Source organism: Equus caballus, chromosome 14, assembly GCF_041296265.1.
Source record: "Equus caballus isolate H_3958 breed thoroughbred chromosome 14, TB-T2T, whole genome shotgun sequence".
Classification (NCBI taxonomy): domain Eukaryota; kingdom Metazoa; phylum Chordata; class Mammalia; order Perissodactyla; family Equidae; genus Equus; species Equus caballus.
The window spans coordinates 24,067,284-24,082,591 of NC_091697.1; the positions used below are offsets into that span (position 1 = coordinate 24,067,284).

The window sequence follows — 15,308 nt, forward strand, 5'->3', positions numbered from 1 at the left end:
AATTTTTAGAAGACAAATGTTTTAAATTGTAAAATATTTGAACAGGCACTTCACACACGCACGAAACATATGAATAGTCAACAAGCACAGTAAAGATGCTCAATATCATTAATCAAATACAAATTAAGACCACAATGAGATACTGCCACACACCCACTAGGTTGTTTAAAATTAAGAGGATTGACTCTACCAAGTGTTAGCAAGGATATGGACCAACTAGAACCCTCCTACACCGTTTCTGAGAATGTAAACGGTGCAACCATTTTGGAAAACAGTTTGGCAGTTTCTTATAAAATTAAATATACACCTATCCCATGATCCAGACAATCTACTTCTAGGTATTCAACCAAGAGAAACTAAAACATATGTCCACCCAAACATTTGTACAGGAATATTCATAGCAGTTTTGTTACAGTAAAAGCTAGACAAAACCCAAGTATCCATCAACAAGTGAATGGATAAACAAATTGCAGTATATCCAATACAGTGGAATACTATTCAGCAATGAAAAGGATCTAACCATTGATACAAGTAACAACATAGAAGAATTTTTAAATAATTACGCTGAGTGGAAGTAGCCACGCAAAAAAAGAGAACATATTGTAGCATTCCATTAATATAAAATTTTACAAACTGCAAACTAATCTATAGTGACAGAAAGCAGACTGTGGCTACCCAGGGATAGGAGTGAAGAGAGGGATGCTTACAAAGGGGCACTAGGAAACTTCCGGAGGTAATCAAAATGTTCACTATTTTGATTGGTTTCACACGTATATACATTATGTTCAAACTAATCAAACTATACTCTTTAAATATGTAGAATTATTGTACTTCAATTATACCTCAATAAAGTTGGAGGAAAAACACATTTCCAATTTCAACACACAGGATTCTTATGGTCTGAAATAAATCTCTGTCTCTTCAGAGACTGCTCTGAAATCAGTGCACTGCTAACCCTCAACTAGTAATACTGAGAAGAGACCACTCTAAACTGATGATGAAGAGGGAAGTGAGAAATAATTGGGGGCGGGGGCAGTTTAAAACTACATGCAGGGACAATGTTGGTAAAATGTGCAACTAAGTAAGAAAAGCACAGCTGACCCCTAAATCACATAAAACAAAAATTTTATGCTGCTTCTCGACAAATAACAGAGAGAACACCATGTACTGAAATATTAATAAAGTCATGCATCATTTAACAACAGGAATATGTTCTAAGAAATGCATTATTAAGCAATTTCTTCGTTATACAAACATCATAGAGTAGATTTACACAAACCTACATTTTGTAGCCTAACACACACCTAGGCTACATGGTGTAGCCTGTTGCTCCTAGGCCACAAACCTGTACAGCTTGTTACTGGACTCAATACTGTAGGCGACTGTAACACAATGGTATTTGCATATCTCAACATAGAAAAGGTACAGTAAAAATACAGCATAAAAGATAATAAATGGTACACTCGTATAGGGTACTTACCATGAATGGAGCTTGTAGGACTGGAAGTTGCTCAGGGCGAGTCAATGAGTGAGTGGTGAGTGAATGTGAAGGCCCGGACATCACCACACACTACTGTAGTCTTTATAAGCACTGTACATTTAGGCTACACAAAATTTATAAACAAGTTTTCTTTTTTCAATAAATTAACCTTAGCTTACCTGTAATTTTTCTACTTTATAAGCTTTTAATTCTTTTAACTTCTTGACTCTTTTATAATAATTCTTAGCTTAAAACGCAAATACAGGGGCAGCCCGGTGGCACAGCGGTTAAGTTTGCACGTTCCGCTTCTCAGCGGCCCGGAGTTCGCTGGTTTGGATCCCGGGTGCAGACATGGCACTGCTTGGCACGCCGTGCTGTTGTAGGCGTCCCACATATAAAGTAGAGGAAGATGGGCACGGATGTTAGCTCAGAGCCAGGCTTCCTCAGCAAAAAGAGGAGGACTGGCAGTAGTTAGCTGAGGGCTAATCTTCCTCAAAAAAATAAAAAAATAAAACACAAATACACTGTACAGCTGTATAAAAATATTTTTTATATCCTTATTCTATAAGCTTTCTTCTATTTTTAAAACTTTTTTTTTTCACTTTGTACACTTTTCTGTTAAAAACTAAGACACAAGCACACACTTTAGCCCAGGCGTACACAGGGTCAGGATCATCAATCTCACTGTCCTCCACCTCCACATCTTGTCCACAGGAAGGCCTTCAGGGGCAGTACCATGCATGAAGCTGTCATCTCCTATGATAACAATGCCTTCTTCTGGAACACCTCCTGAAGGACCTGCCTGAGGCTCTTCTTGAGGAGGCGTCACTCTTTTCAGAAATACATCCATGGTGGTTTACTTGGTTTCTTTCTTTTTTTCATGATAGATTTGCTTGTGAGCAGATAATGCACCATGAACATTCCTCTCTATTAATGAAAACCTTTTGGTGTTGGGATTCATGTTTTCAAACTTTTTAAGGAGCTTGCTGAGGTCTGCAAAAGCTTCTGCTAAAGCCTTCACTGTGAATTTCCTTGGAGGTTCTTCATTTTCTTCTCTTGCAGTTTCCTTTCCTCTTGCCTCTTCTACAACTAGGCATTCCTATTCCAGTTCCAACAACTCCTCATTAGTCCATTCTTCAGGAACCACCTCTAGAAGCTCCTCAATGTCATCCTCATCCACAACAAGGTTACAGTTGTTTGCCATCTCAACCACAGCCTTGTTGATTTCTGCAACCTCCTCATCCTTGGCAAACCCTCTGAAGTCATGGACAAACCTCTTGAGTATCTTCCAGATGCCATTTATACATTCCTTGGTGACATCACCCCAAGCTCCAGCAAGGTTCTTGATGCAGCACAGATGTTATAATCCTTCCACAACTGCATCAGTGTCTTCTCAGTGCCTTCCTCAGTTGCAGCAATAGCCTGCCTGGGCAAAGGTCCTTGTCGGGTAGTAGGCCTCTAAAAGCTCCTATAACTCCTTGATCCATTGGTTGGATCAAAGAGGTGGTATTTGGAGGGAGAAACACTGCTTTCATACTGGGATGAAGATCATCAATAAAAGGAGCTACTTGGGAGCATTATCAACAATAAGCAAAATCTTGAAAGGTATGTCATTCTCCAAACAGTACTTCTCCACTCCCCTGGCACAGCAATTCAGGAGGGCATCTGGGACGAGGCGCTGGGTCACCCATGACTTCTTATTGCTCCTGTAGTACACTGGCAGTGTGTGCTTTATTGATATGTTTGAAGGCCCTTGGGTGCTCACTGTGCCAGATCACAAAGGGTTTCAATTTGGAGCCTGCAACATTGCCCCCAAGCATGGCTGTTACCCTGTCCTTAAGAGTTTTTAACCTGGCATTGACTTGGCCTCCTTATGGATAAAGGTCCTTTCAGGCATGCATTTCCAGAATAGGGAGGTTTCATCCATATTGAATATTTGCTCTAGCAAGTAATTTTCCTTCATAATCAGCTTATCTAGAGTTTCCAAAAACTCTTCAGCTGCCTTCACATCAGCACTTGCAGACTCGCCACTCACTTTCACATTATAATGAACAACGATTCTTGAATCATTTAAACTATCCAGAGCTAGCAGTAAATTCAACATTGGAGTCGGGTCCAGTCTTTTCTTTCAACAATACAAACAAACTTTCTGCTTTGGCTGTGATCGTCATGTTGCCAAGAGGGATACGCTTCTGTGTCTGATGTTCAATGCAGGTTATTAGAAGTTTCTCAATGTCTGATATAGGGCCTCCTTGAATTTATGTTAGTCTCGTTGCCTTCAATGAAGCAGATCCTTTAACAGCTTATGTCACTTTGTTCTTGTTCTTCAAGCTCATAGCTGTGGTGGAATGGGACATGCCTGACTGGAGAGCAATAACCATCACTAATTTTTCCACCTTCATTGTCCTTAATCACTTTCAATTTCGTTTCCAGGTCAGTCACTCAATGTAGCCTCTTAGTGGCAACATTAACACTGGATTTTCTATGTTTAGGGGCCACGACAGACAAAACAACATGAGATTAAATCAAGCACAAAAGAAAATGATGCAATCAAGAGACACAGTAAACTCAAAATGTATGAGGCTGCTGCTGGTATAACAGCGTATACTGCTTTACAGTAAACATTTTTTTATATAAGTAGAAAAAATATACTGTAAAATAACAATAAAAGTATAGTATAGTAAATACATAAACCAGTTAAAGTTGTTCATTATCAAGTATTGTGTACCGTACATAATTGTATATGCCATACTTTTATATGACCAGCAGTGCAGTAGGTTTGTTTACACCAGCATCAACACAAACATATGAGTAACACCTTGTACTGTGACCCTTAGGATGGCTACGATGTCACTAGGCAACAGGAATTTTTCAGCTCCATTACAATCTTATGGGACCACTGTCATATACGTGGCCCATTGTTGACTGAAATGTCATTATGTGGCACATGACTGTCAGGACATTAATATACAGGCTGAACTTAAGAGAAACAATGAGCTTCCCACATCCTCAACAGCTAAAGTAAATGACATTTCTTAAAAAGAAAAGGAAGAAGGGGCTGGCCCCATGTCCTAGTGGTTAAGTCTGGTGCACTCCTCTCAGCAGCCCAGGTTTGGTTCCTGGGCGTGGTCCTACACCACTTCTCAGCAGCCATGCTGTGGCAGTGACCCACATACAAAACAGAGAAAGACTGGCACAGATGTTAGCTCAGGGCAAATCTTCCTCAGCAAAAAAATAAATAAATAGAAAAAAATAACACTATAAAATCAAAATTAAAACAGAGTAGAACAGTTCTTTTCAAACCTGGGCAGTGTCCATCCCAGCACGCCGGGGGCAGGGAGGGCAGAGGTGAAGGGCTCTCACACTACCAAAACCTTCTCAAGCAGGAAACGGAGGCATCTGGCTCTCAGAAACTGAGGCCAAACGTTAAATCTATAAACAGATCCCTCCTGTTCTGATTCCACGTTCATTCAAGAATCTTCCAATTTTAATTTTCCCATACAGCTTGCTTAGGGACAAAATACGTCAGTCAGGGTGAAGTTCCAGTCCTCTCAGTTGTTCTATTTCCCATTTCGAGTCAACAAATCTACATTTGAGTCTACAAAGCAGCTTCTTGTGAGCTTTGGTTGAAGGAATAAACAGAAGGAGGTTTGGTCGGACAGAATGAGACGAGTAGTATAGTACTAGATCCCTAAAGCTAGTCCCTCAAACAGTGCTAGTTCATGATAAGTTAAAAAGGAGAAGGAAAATAGAGTAAATTTTTCATAAAGCTAATTTTATTCTATTGTGAGATTATACCTGTCTCAATTTTTTACTGCTAAAATATCCTTCCTTGTATGAAATTACAGCAATTGTAGATGACATTCTTTTTAATGTTTTCACCTGGCAAAATATAAAGTTGGCACACCTACAGTTTCCAACTCCCAAAATGTTTTTCAAATGTCACTGATTTGTGAATCACAAATACTAGAAACCACTGGGTTAAGAGATAGGTAATGGATAATAAGTTGTCCACAGAACAGTGAAAGAGGCTCCCAGATATTTAGAGGAATCGAGGGCACCATACCCTTGCGAGATGTACCAGAAACTCTAGAAAGAATTTTCAAACTACATGTGGCAAAGTACACAAGAGCATCTCATTGGTTCTGAGATGCCTTCTAAACCAACAGGTGAGGCTCTCTTTCACAGAGACTAGAGAAGAGATGCTGGTAAGAAAGAAGTGGAAGAGAAATAAATGAATGAGAAGGTCCTCTTCCTCCACGCTGACTAAGTGAGAAGAAAATGCTGCCTTCTAAACATAAGCCTTTTCCTGCATGAAAATATCAGATGCTTTAAGTTAGCTTTGGAAACAAGAAAAATTTCAGGCAGTCATCAAAACTCAATTTGCGATAGAACAATACATTCAGAATCACACATACTCCTGGACCTTACCAACTTCTCAACTGTTCCCCACTCTAGAATATATTTACATCACAAACACAAAGCATATGTTTGTGGGCATACAGCTGCATATATACAAATGCAAAAATATATAGCCACACAGATGTACATAATTATGGATAAATACATTAACTTCAGTTTTTCAAAACACACAGGTAAGTGCCAATATGTGTCCAAAGAAACATAGACCCAGAAGGCTCCCAGTGGCCCAACACACCTCCCTGCAGTGTGAATCAGCTGGGTTCTAAAATGAAATGTGAATGCCCAGAACGTTGCAATCACTAAATATACAGCCACGCTCACAGAGCTCAAGGTCAAAAATGTTTCAACAGCAAGAAAGAATAATAGGAAAATAGGTAAATTTCCATTCCAAGAAACCAACTAAGGTTTAACCTAATTCATTTACCTTGATTAGAGCTCCTGAGTGGCCATTAATAAATAAAACCATCAGTTCATTTCACAAGTTGTAAACTTCACAGTTGGAAATCCTCTATCTGCGCTCACAAATGGAAAAAAGATAATCAAGGTAAAGGATTAAGAAAAATTGCACAGTTTATTGAGCACCTACATGCCAGACATCATGCTGGACTTAAGAAAATCTCTAGAAACAAATAATAATTGATCTTTTTACCACCGTTCCATTTTCAGATACAACTTAGCCCAAGAGCTACACAGTGAAGAGGACAATTTTAGAGGCAAAGGAACATACAAACACTTATGATACCAGGCTTAAGGAATAGTAACAGAGCAAGGGGGAAAGGAAGTTAGTTCTTACTACAAAGAACAAAACCAGAGCTTTCCAAGTCTCTAGTGTGCTGTAAAAGGGTTCCAGGTGTGTGAGATAATGATACTCTCAGCCCATAGGGCCTCCTCCCATGAGCAGCCTACTCTGCTGTATTCCAGGATGCCTTAGAGATGATAATTTTTTTATGTACCACGATGTGAAAGATTGGGAAGCACTCATCTAAACCAACAGTTCCCAAATATGCGTTAGGATGGTTGCATAAGAATAATCTGGGAAGTGTTAAAAATATGGATTCTTGGGTTCCACGTGCATAGATTCCAATTCACAAGATCTGAGGAGAAGCCTAGGAATCTTTATATGTACACAGAAGATTTTAATGAGCAATCAAATTTGTAAAACAAATCTAAACTATCCACTCAAATGTTGAAATAAATATTAGTCAATAAAATTGGCTAGAGGAAAGGTGTCAAGATGGTGGAATAGGTAGACTCTGAAGTTGCCTCCTCCCACAACCAATTTACAATGACTCTGGGAACAACCACCCCTGAGAGAAAACTGAAAACTGCATAAAAAGTACCCCCATAACAAGGGACAGTCCTGACCGAGGTGAAAGAGGCAGAAATTCCTATCTGGAGAGAAAAGAAGCCATCTTTGCAAGCCATGGTGCTTCATGGCCGGCCGGGAGCAATCCTAAGGTACATAGTCTTCCCTGGAGGAGTGGGGGACCTGAGCAGGGGAGCGTTACAGCTATAAGCATCCTTTGGACTCAGCACAACCGAGACAAGTCTCATAATATCTGGCTTTGCTTGCTACTAATAACAATGGGAAATACCCCCAGAAAAGCTATTGGACATAAGGGGAAAAAAACCCCAGCTCTTAAAGGGCCCATGCACAAATTCACCAGTTTCAGAAAGCAACCTAAAATCACCAGAAAGAAAGCTGCACACTTTTGGTGAAAAAGAGACTCACCTGATAGGCTCTGGGTGTATCTCGGTGAGAGGTGAGACCCCTCCAGGGGCTGAGACATTCGCAACAGCCATTACTGTGACCTAGTACAGGCATGCTGACACAGACACTGGCAGACACCACTGGAGTTCTTCCCCTGGCCTGTTAGCCCAGGGTCTGTCCCACCCACTAGAGCACCAGTTTAATCCAGCTCAGCCAGGACAGAAAGCCTGTCTTAGGGGCTGGTCCCAACAGTAAGCCCTTGGGGAACTTGTGGGCCTGCACAGGCTGGGTGCCTGGATCCTCTGCAACCAGGCAAGTGAGTCTCCCTCTGCGGGGCAGCTGTGCGCAAGGAGTGGGTAAAGTGTGTCGGGAGTTGGCAGAGTGTGTGTGCCTCTGCAGTGGGGCAACTAGTCTGCTTCAGGGGGTCAGGAGACACACGCAGGGCAGGACTGTGTTGATGGTATGTGTGGCCCTGTGTGCAGTGGAACTTGTCAGCTGCAGAAGACTTGTGCTTCTTAAACAGTCACATAAGGGATTGGCTCCACCTTCCAAAGCCTGAAACAATTGGGTGCCCCCATGCCTAGGGCCACGTCCACTCAGCTGCAACCATGAGAGAGCTGACAAGAGCCTTGCAGGCCAGAGGCCTACAGCAACTGTAAGTCCCTGAGCCTAGCAATCAGCCATGCTGAGGGCCTACTCACTTAACATAAAAACTGCAACAGGAATGTGCTATTAGATCTTGCAGCCAACTTTGCTGGGGTTCCCAACACCCAGTGAAGTGACTGAAGGGTCCATAGTAGCCACACACAGCTGAGAATTAAAACCAGCTGGCAAGGGGGACAGACTAGCATCCCTGGGCACCTGCAGCAAGAGCAACTCTGCCACAACAGAAGGACACATGTAGCCCACACAGGGGTGACTCCTGGAACATTTGGAACTGGTGATGAGAGGGAAGCACACTGCTGGGCCTCATAAGGCATCTCTCAAGGCCACCTCTCCAAGATCAGAAAACACAGCTGACCCACCTAATACACAGATATAAGCACAGAGAAAGAGGAAAAGGAATACGTTCTAAGTAAGGGAACAGGACAAAACCCCAGAAAAAGAACTAAATGAAACAGAAATAAACAATCTACCTGACAGAAGAGTTCAAACAAAAAGTCAAAAGGATGCTCACTGATCTGGGGAGAAGAATAGATGAACTCAGTGAGAACTTTAAGAAAGCTATAAATATAAATATAAAAAGGAACAAATCAGAAATGAAGAATACAATACTGGAAATGAAGGGACTCAACAGCAGAGCAGATGATACAGAAGAACAGATCAGGAAGCTGGACTAAAGACTAGAGGAAATTATCCAAGTTGAAGAGATAAAAGAAAAAAGAATTTAAAAGAATGAGAACAGTCTCAGGGACCTCTGGGACAACATCAAGTGCACTAACATTTGTATTACAGGTGTCCCAGAAGGAGAAGAGAGAGACAAAGGGGCAGAGAATCTATTTGAAGATAAAGTAGCTGAAAACTTTCCTAACCTAAGAAAGGAAATAGACATCCAGGTACAAGAAGCAGAGAGCAGTAAACAAGATAAACTCAAAGACGCCCACACATATATAATGAAAATGTCAAAAATTAAAGATAAAGAGAGAATCCTAAAAGCTGAAAGAGAAAGGCAACAAGTGGCACACAAAGAAAACCCCATAAGGCTATCAGCTGAATCTCAGTAGAAACTTTACAGGCTAGAAGGGAGTGACACGATATATTTAAAGTGCTGAAAGGAAAAAACCTACAGCCAAGGAGTACTCTACCTGGCAAGGTTATCATTCAGAATGGAAGGAGAGATAAAGAATTTCCCAGATAAGCAAAACTTAAAGGAGCTTATCGGCAAGAAACCAGTTTTACAAGAAATGCTAAAGGGACTTATCTAAGTGGGAAAGAGAAGATCACAAACAGGAATAATAAAACTATCCCCCAAAAAAGGCAATAAAATCACTGATAAAAGCAAAAATACAGTTAAGGTAGCAGATCAACCAACTATGAAGACAATATGGTGGTCAAAATACAAAAGTACTAAAATTATCTGTCTCGCTGATAAGAGGATAACAGATATACACACACACAAAAAGAGGTTAGATATATCAAAACACAAAATGTGGGAGGAGGGGGGTAAAATAGCACAGCTTTTAGAAGAGGTCAAACTAAAGAGACCATCAACTTAATATAGACTGCTATATACATAGGTTATTATATATGAATCTCATGGTAATCACAAACCAGAAACCTATAATAAACAGACAAAAAATTAAGAGAAAGGAACCCAAACATAATACTAAAGAAAGCCATCAAACCACAAGGGAAGAGAGCAAGAGAAGAAGAAAGGAACAGAGAAGAACTACTACAACACAGAAAAAAAGTAACAAAATGGCAATAAGTACATTCTTATCAATAGCTACTTTAAATGTCAATGGACTAAATGCTCCAATCTTAAGGCACAGGGTGGCCAATTGGATAGGAAAACAAGACCCAGATACATACTGTATACAAGAGAGACACTTCGGACCTAAAGATACTCACAAACTGAAAGTGAAGGGATGGAAAAAGATACTCCATGCAAATGGCAATGAAAAGAAAGCTGGGGTAGCAACATTTATATCAGACAAGATAGACTTTAAAACAAAAACTGTAACAAGAGACAAAGAAGGGCACCACAATGATAAAGGGAACAATCCAACAAGAGGATATAATGCTTGTAAATATCTACGCACCCAACATAAAAGCATCTAAAGATACAAAGCAATTATTAACAGACATAAAAGGAGAAATAGTAACACAACAATAGTAGGGGGCTTTAACACTCCACTTACACCAATGGATAGATCATCTAAACAGAAGACCAATAAGGAAACATTGGCCTTAAATGACACATTAGACCAGATGGACTCAGTAGACATATACAGAACATTCCATCCAAAAACTGCAGAAAATACATTCTTTTCAAATGCACATGGAACATTCTTCAGGACTGATCACATATTAAACCACAAAACAAGTCTCAATAAATTTAAGAAGACTGATATAATACCAAGCATCTTTTCTGACCACAAAGGTATGAAACTAGAAATCAAGTACAGGAAGAAAATCAGAAAAGCCACAACTATGTGGAGATTAAACAAAATGCTACTGAACAACAATTGGGTCAATAAAGAAATAAAAAAATATCTGCAGACAAATGAAAAAGAAAATATGATATGCCAAAATTTATGGGATACAGCAGCAGCAGTTCTGAGAGGGAAGTTTATAGCAATACAGGCCTACCTCAACAAACAAGAAAAATCTCAGATAAACAACCTAACAGTGCACCTAAAGGAACTGGAAAAAGAACAAAAAACAAAGCCCAAAATCAGCAGAAGGAAGGAAATAATAAAAAGCAGAGCAGAACAAATGAAATAAAGACCAAAAAAAAAAAATAGAAAAAAAATCAATGAAACCAAGAGCTGGTTCTTTCAAAAGATAAACAAAATCGACAAACCTTTAGCTAGACTCACCAAGAAAAAGAGAAGGCTCAAATAAATAAAATCAGAAATGAAAGAGGAGAGGGCCAGCCTCACGGCCAAGTGGTTAAATTCATGCGCTCTGCTTTGGTGGCCCAGGGTTTTGCTGGTTTGGATCCTGGGAGCGGACATGGCACCACTCATCAGGTCATGTTGAGGTGGCATCCCAAATAGCACAACCAGAGGCAATCACAACTAGAATATACAACTATGTGCCAGGGAGCTTTCAGGAGAAAAAGGAAAAAGAGAAAGATTGGCAATAGCTTTTAGCACAGGTGCCAATCTTAAAAAAAAAAAAAGAAATGAAAGAGGAGAAATTACAACAGACACCCCAGAAATATAAAAGATTATAATAGAATACTATGAAAAGCTATACACCAACAAATCGGATAATCTAGAAGAAAAGGATAAATTCTTAAGAGTCATACAACCTTCCAAAACTGAATCAAGAAGAAATAGAGAATGTGAATAGACCAATCACCAAGAAGGAGATTGAAACAGTAATCAAAAACCTCCCAAAAAATAAAATTCCAGGACCAGATGGCTTCCCTGGTGAATTCTACCAAACATTCAAAGAAGACTTTAATACCTGTCCTTCTTAAACTCTTCCAAAAAATTTAACACGAGGGGAAGCTTCCTCCCATATTCTAGGAAGCCAACATTACCCTGATACCAAAACCAGAAAGGACAAGACAAAAGAAGAAAATTACAGGCCAATATCACTGATGAACATCAATACAAAAATCCTCAACAAAATACAAGCAAATTGAATACAACAATATACTAAAAATATCACACACCATGATCAAATGGAATTTATTCCAGGGATGCAGGGATGGTTCAACATCCACAAATCTATCAATGTGACACACCACATTAACAAAATGAAGAATAAAAATCACATGATCATCTCAATAGATGCAGAGACAGCATTTGACAAGATACAGCATCTTTTTATGATAAAAACTCTCAATAAAATGGGTATAGAAGGAAAGTATCTCAACATAATAAAGGCCATATATGACAAACCCACAGCTAACAGCATTCTCAATGGAGAAAACCTGAAAGTTATCCCTCAAAGAACAGGAACTAGACAAAGATGCCCACTTTCACCACTCTTATTTAACATAGAATTGGAAGTCTTAGCCAGAGCAATCAGGCAAGAAAAAGAAATAAAAGGGATCCAAATTGGACAGGAAGAAGTGAAACTGTCACGATTTGCAGATGACATGATTTTACATATAGAAAACCCTAAAGAATCCACTAAAAAACTTTTAGAAATAATAAATGAATATGGTAAAGTAGCAAGATACAAAATCAACATAAAAAAATCAGTTGCATTTCAAGTCATACATCCGACAAAGGGTTAATATCCATAATATATAAAGAACTCACACAACTCAACAACAAAAAATCAAACAACCCAATCAAAAACTGGGCAGGAGACATGAACAGACATTTCTCCAAAGAAGATATATGGATGGCCAATAGGCACATGAAAAGACGCTCATCATCGCTGTGCATCAGGGAAATGCAAATCAAAACTACACTAACATATCACCTTACACCCATTAGAATGACAAAAATAACCAAAACAAATAGTAACAAATGTTGGAGAGATTGTGGAGAAAAAGGAACCCTCGTACACTGCTGGTGGGAATGCAAACTGGTGCAGCCACTATGGAAAACAGTATGGAGATTCCTAAAAAAAATTAAAAATAGAACTACCATACGATCCAGCTATCCCACTACTGGGTATCTATCCAAAGAGCTTGCAATCAGCAATTCCCAAAGTCCCATGCACCCCAATGTTCATTGCAGCATTATTTACAGTAGCCCAGATGTGGAAGCAGCCTAAGTGCCCATCAACTGATGACTGGATAAAGAAGATGTGGTATATACATGCAACAGAATACTACTCAGCTGTAAAAAAAGAACAAAATCATCACATTTGCAACATGGATGGACCTTGAGCTGAATTATATTAAGTGAAATAAGCCAGATAGAGAAGGACAATCTCTGTATGACTCCACTCATATGAGGAATTTAAAAATGCAGACAAAGAGAACAGATTAGTGGCTACCAGGGGAAAGGCGGGGTGGGGATGGGCACAAAGGGTGAAGGGGTGCACCTACAACACGACTGACAGACAATAATGTACAACTGAAATTTCACAAGATTGTAACCTATCATTAACTCAATAAAAATTAAATTTAAGGGGCTGGCCCCGTGGCCAAGTGGTTAAGTTCGCGCGCTCCGCTGCAGGCGACCCAGTGTTTCGTCAGTTCGAATCCTGGGCGCGGACATGGCACTGCTCGTCAGACCACGCTGAGGCAGTGTCCCACATGCCACAACTAGAGGAACCCACAACGAAGAATACACAACTATGTACCAGGGGGCTTTGGGGAGAAAAAGGAAAAAATAAAATCTTTAAAAAAAAAAAAAAAAATTAAATTTAAAAAATAATGAATTAAAAAACATTGGTTGCATTTCTACACTAACAATGAAGTAGCAGAAAGAGAAATTAAGAACACAATCTCATTTACAATTGAAACAAAAAGAATAAAATACCTAGGAATAAACTTAACCAAAGAGGCAAAAGATCTATATACCGAAAATTATAAAACATTGTTGAAAGCAACTGAAGGAGACACAAAGAAATGGAAAGATATTCCATGCTCTCGTATTTGAAGAATTTATATACTTAAAATGTCCATACTTCCTAAAGCAATCTACAGATGCAATGTAATCCCTATCAAAGTTCCAACAACATTTTCCACAGAGATAGAACAAAGAATCCTAAAATCTATATGGAACAACAAAAGACCCTGAATAGCCAAAGGAAGCCTGAAAAAAAAAGATCAAAGCTAGGGGTGTCACATTCCCTGATTTAAAAATATACTACAAAGCTACAGTAACCAAAACAGCATGGAACTGGCACAAAAACAGACACACAGATCAACAGAACAGAATCGAAAGGCCAGAAATAAAGCCACACATCTATGGACAGCTAATTTTCGACAAAGGAGCCAAGAACATACAATGGAGAAAGGAAAGCCTCTTCAATAAATGGTGTTGGGGGGCCGGCCCCATGGCCAAGTGGTTAGTTTGCACCCTCTGCTTTGGTGGCCCAGGTTTCAGATCCTGGGCACAGACATGGCACCACTCGTCAGGCCACGCTGAGGCGGTGTCCCACCTCGCACAACTAGAAGGACCCACAACTAAAATATACAACTATGCACTGGCAGGATTTGGGGAGAAAAAGCAGAAAAAAATAAAAAATAAAATAAATGGTGCTGGGAAAACTTGACAGCCAGGTGCAAAAGAATGAAAGCAGACAATTATCTTACATCATACACAAAAATTAACCCAAAATTGATTAAAAACTTGAATGTAAGACCTGAAACCATTAAACTTCTAGAAGAAAGCACAGGCAGTACACTCTTTGACATTGGCCTTACCAGCATATTTTGAAGCACCATGTCTGACTGGGCAAGGGAAACAATAGGAAAAATAAACAAACAGGGCTACATCAAACCAAAAAGCTTCTGTACAGCAAAGTAAACCATCAAGAAAACGAAAAGAGAACCTAACAACTGGGAGAAGATATTGGCAAACCATATATCTCATAAGGAGTTAATATCCAAAATATACAAAGAACTCATACATCTCAACAAAAAAAAAACCAACAACCCAATTAAAAAATAGGCAAAAGATCCAAACAGATATGTCTCCAAAGAAGATACACAGATGGCCAACAGGCACATGAAGGATGTTCAACATCATTAGCTATCAGGGAAATGCAAATCAAAACTACAATGAGATATCACCTCACTCCAGTCAGAATGGCTACAATTAACAAGACAGGAGATAACAAGTGTTGGAGAGGATGTGGAGAGAAGGGAACCCTCATACACTGCTGGTGGAAGTGCAAACTGGTGCAGCCACAATGGAAAACAGTATGGAGATTCCCCCAAAAATTAAGAATAGAACTGGCATATGATCCAGCTATTCCACTGCTTGGTAATTATCCAAAGAACATGAAAACATGAATGCATAAAGACACATGCACCCCTATGTTCATTGCAGCATCATTCACAATAGCCAAGACTTGGAAGCAATGTAGGTGCCGATGAAGGGACAAATG

At 39.6% G+C, this 15,308-nt stretch overlaps 1 protein-coding gene across 5 annotated transcripts in view; it reads right to left on the bottom strand.

The window, feature by feature from the left end:
- CREBRF (CREB3 regulatory factor) overlaps positions 1-15,308 on the bottom strand; it is a 60,014-nt gene that overhangs the window by 11,702 nt on the left and 33,004 nt on the right. The window lies entirely within an intron of this gene.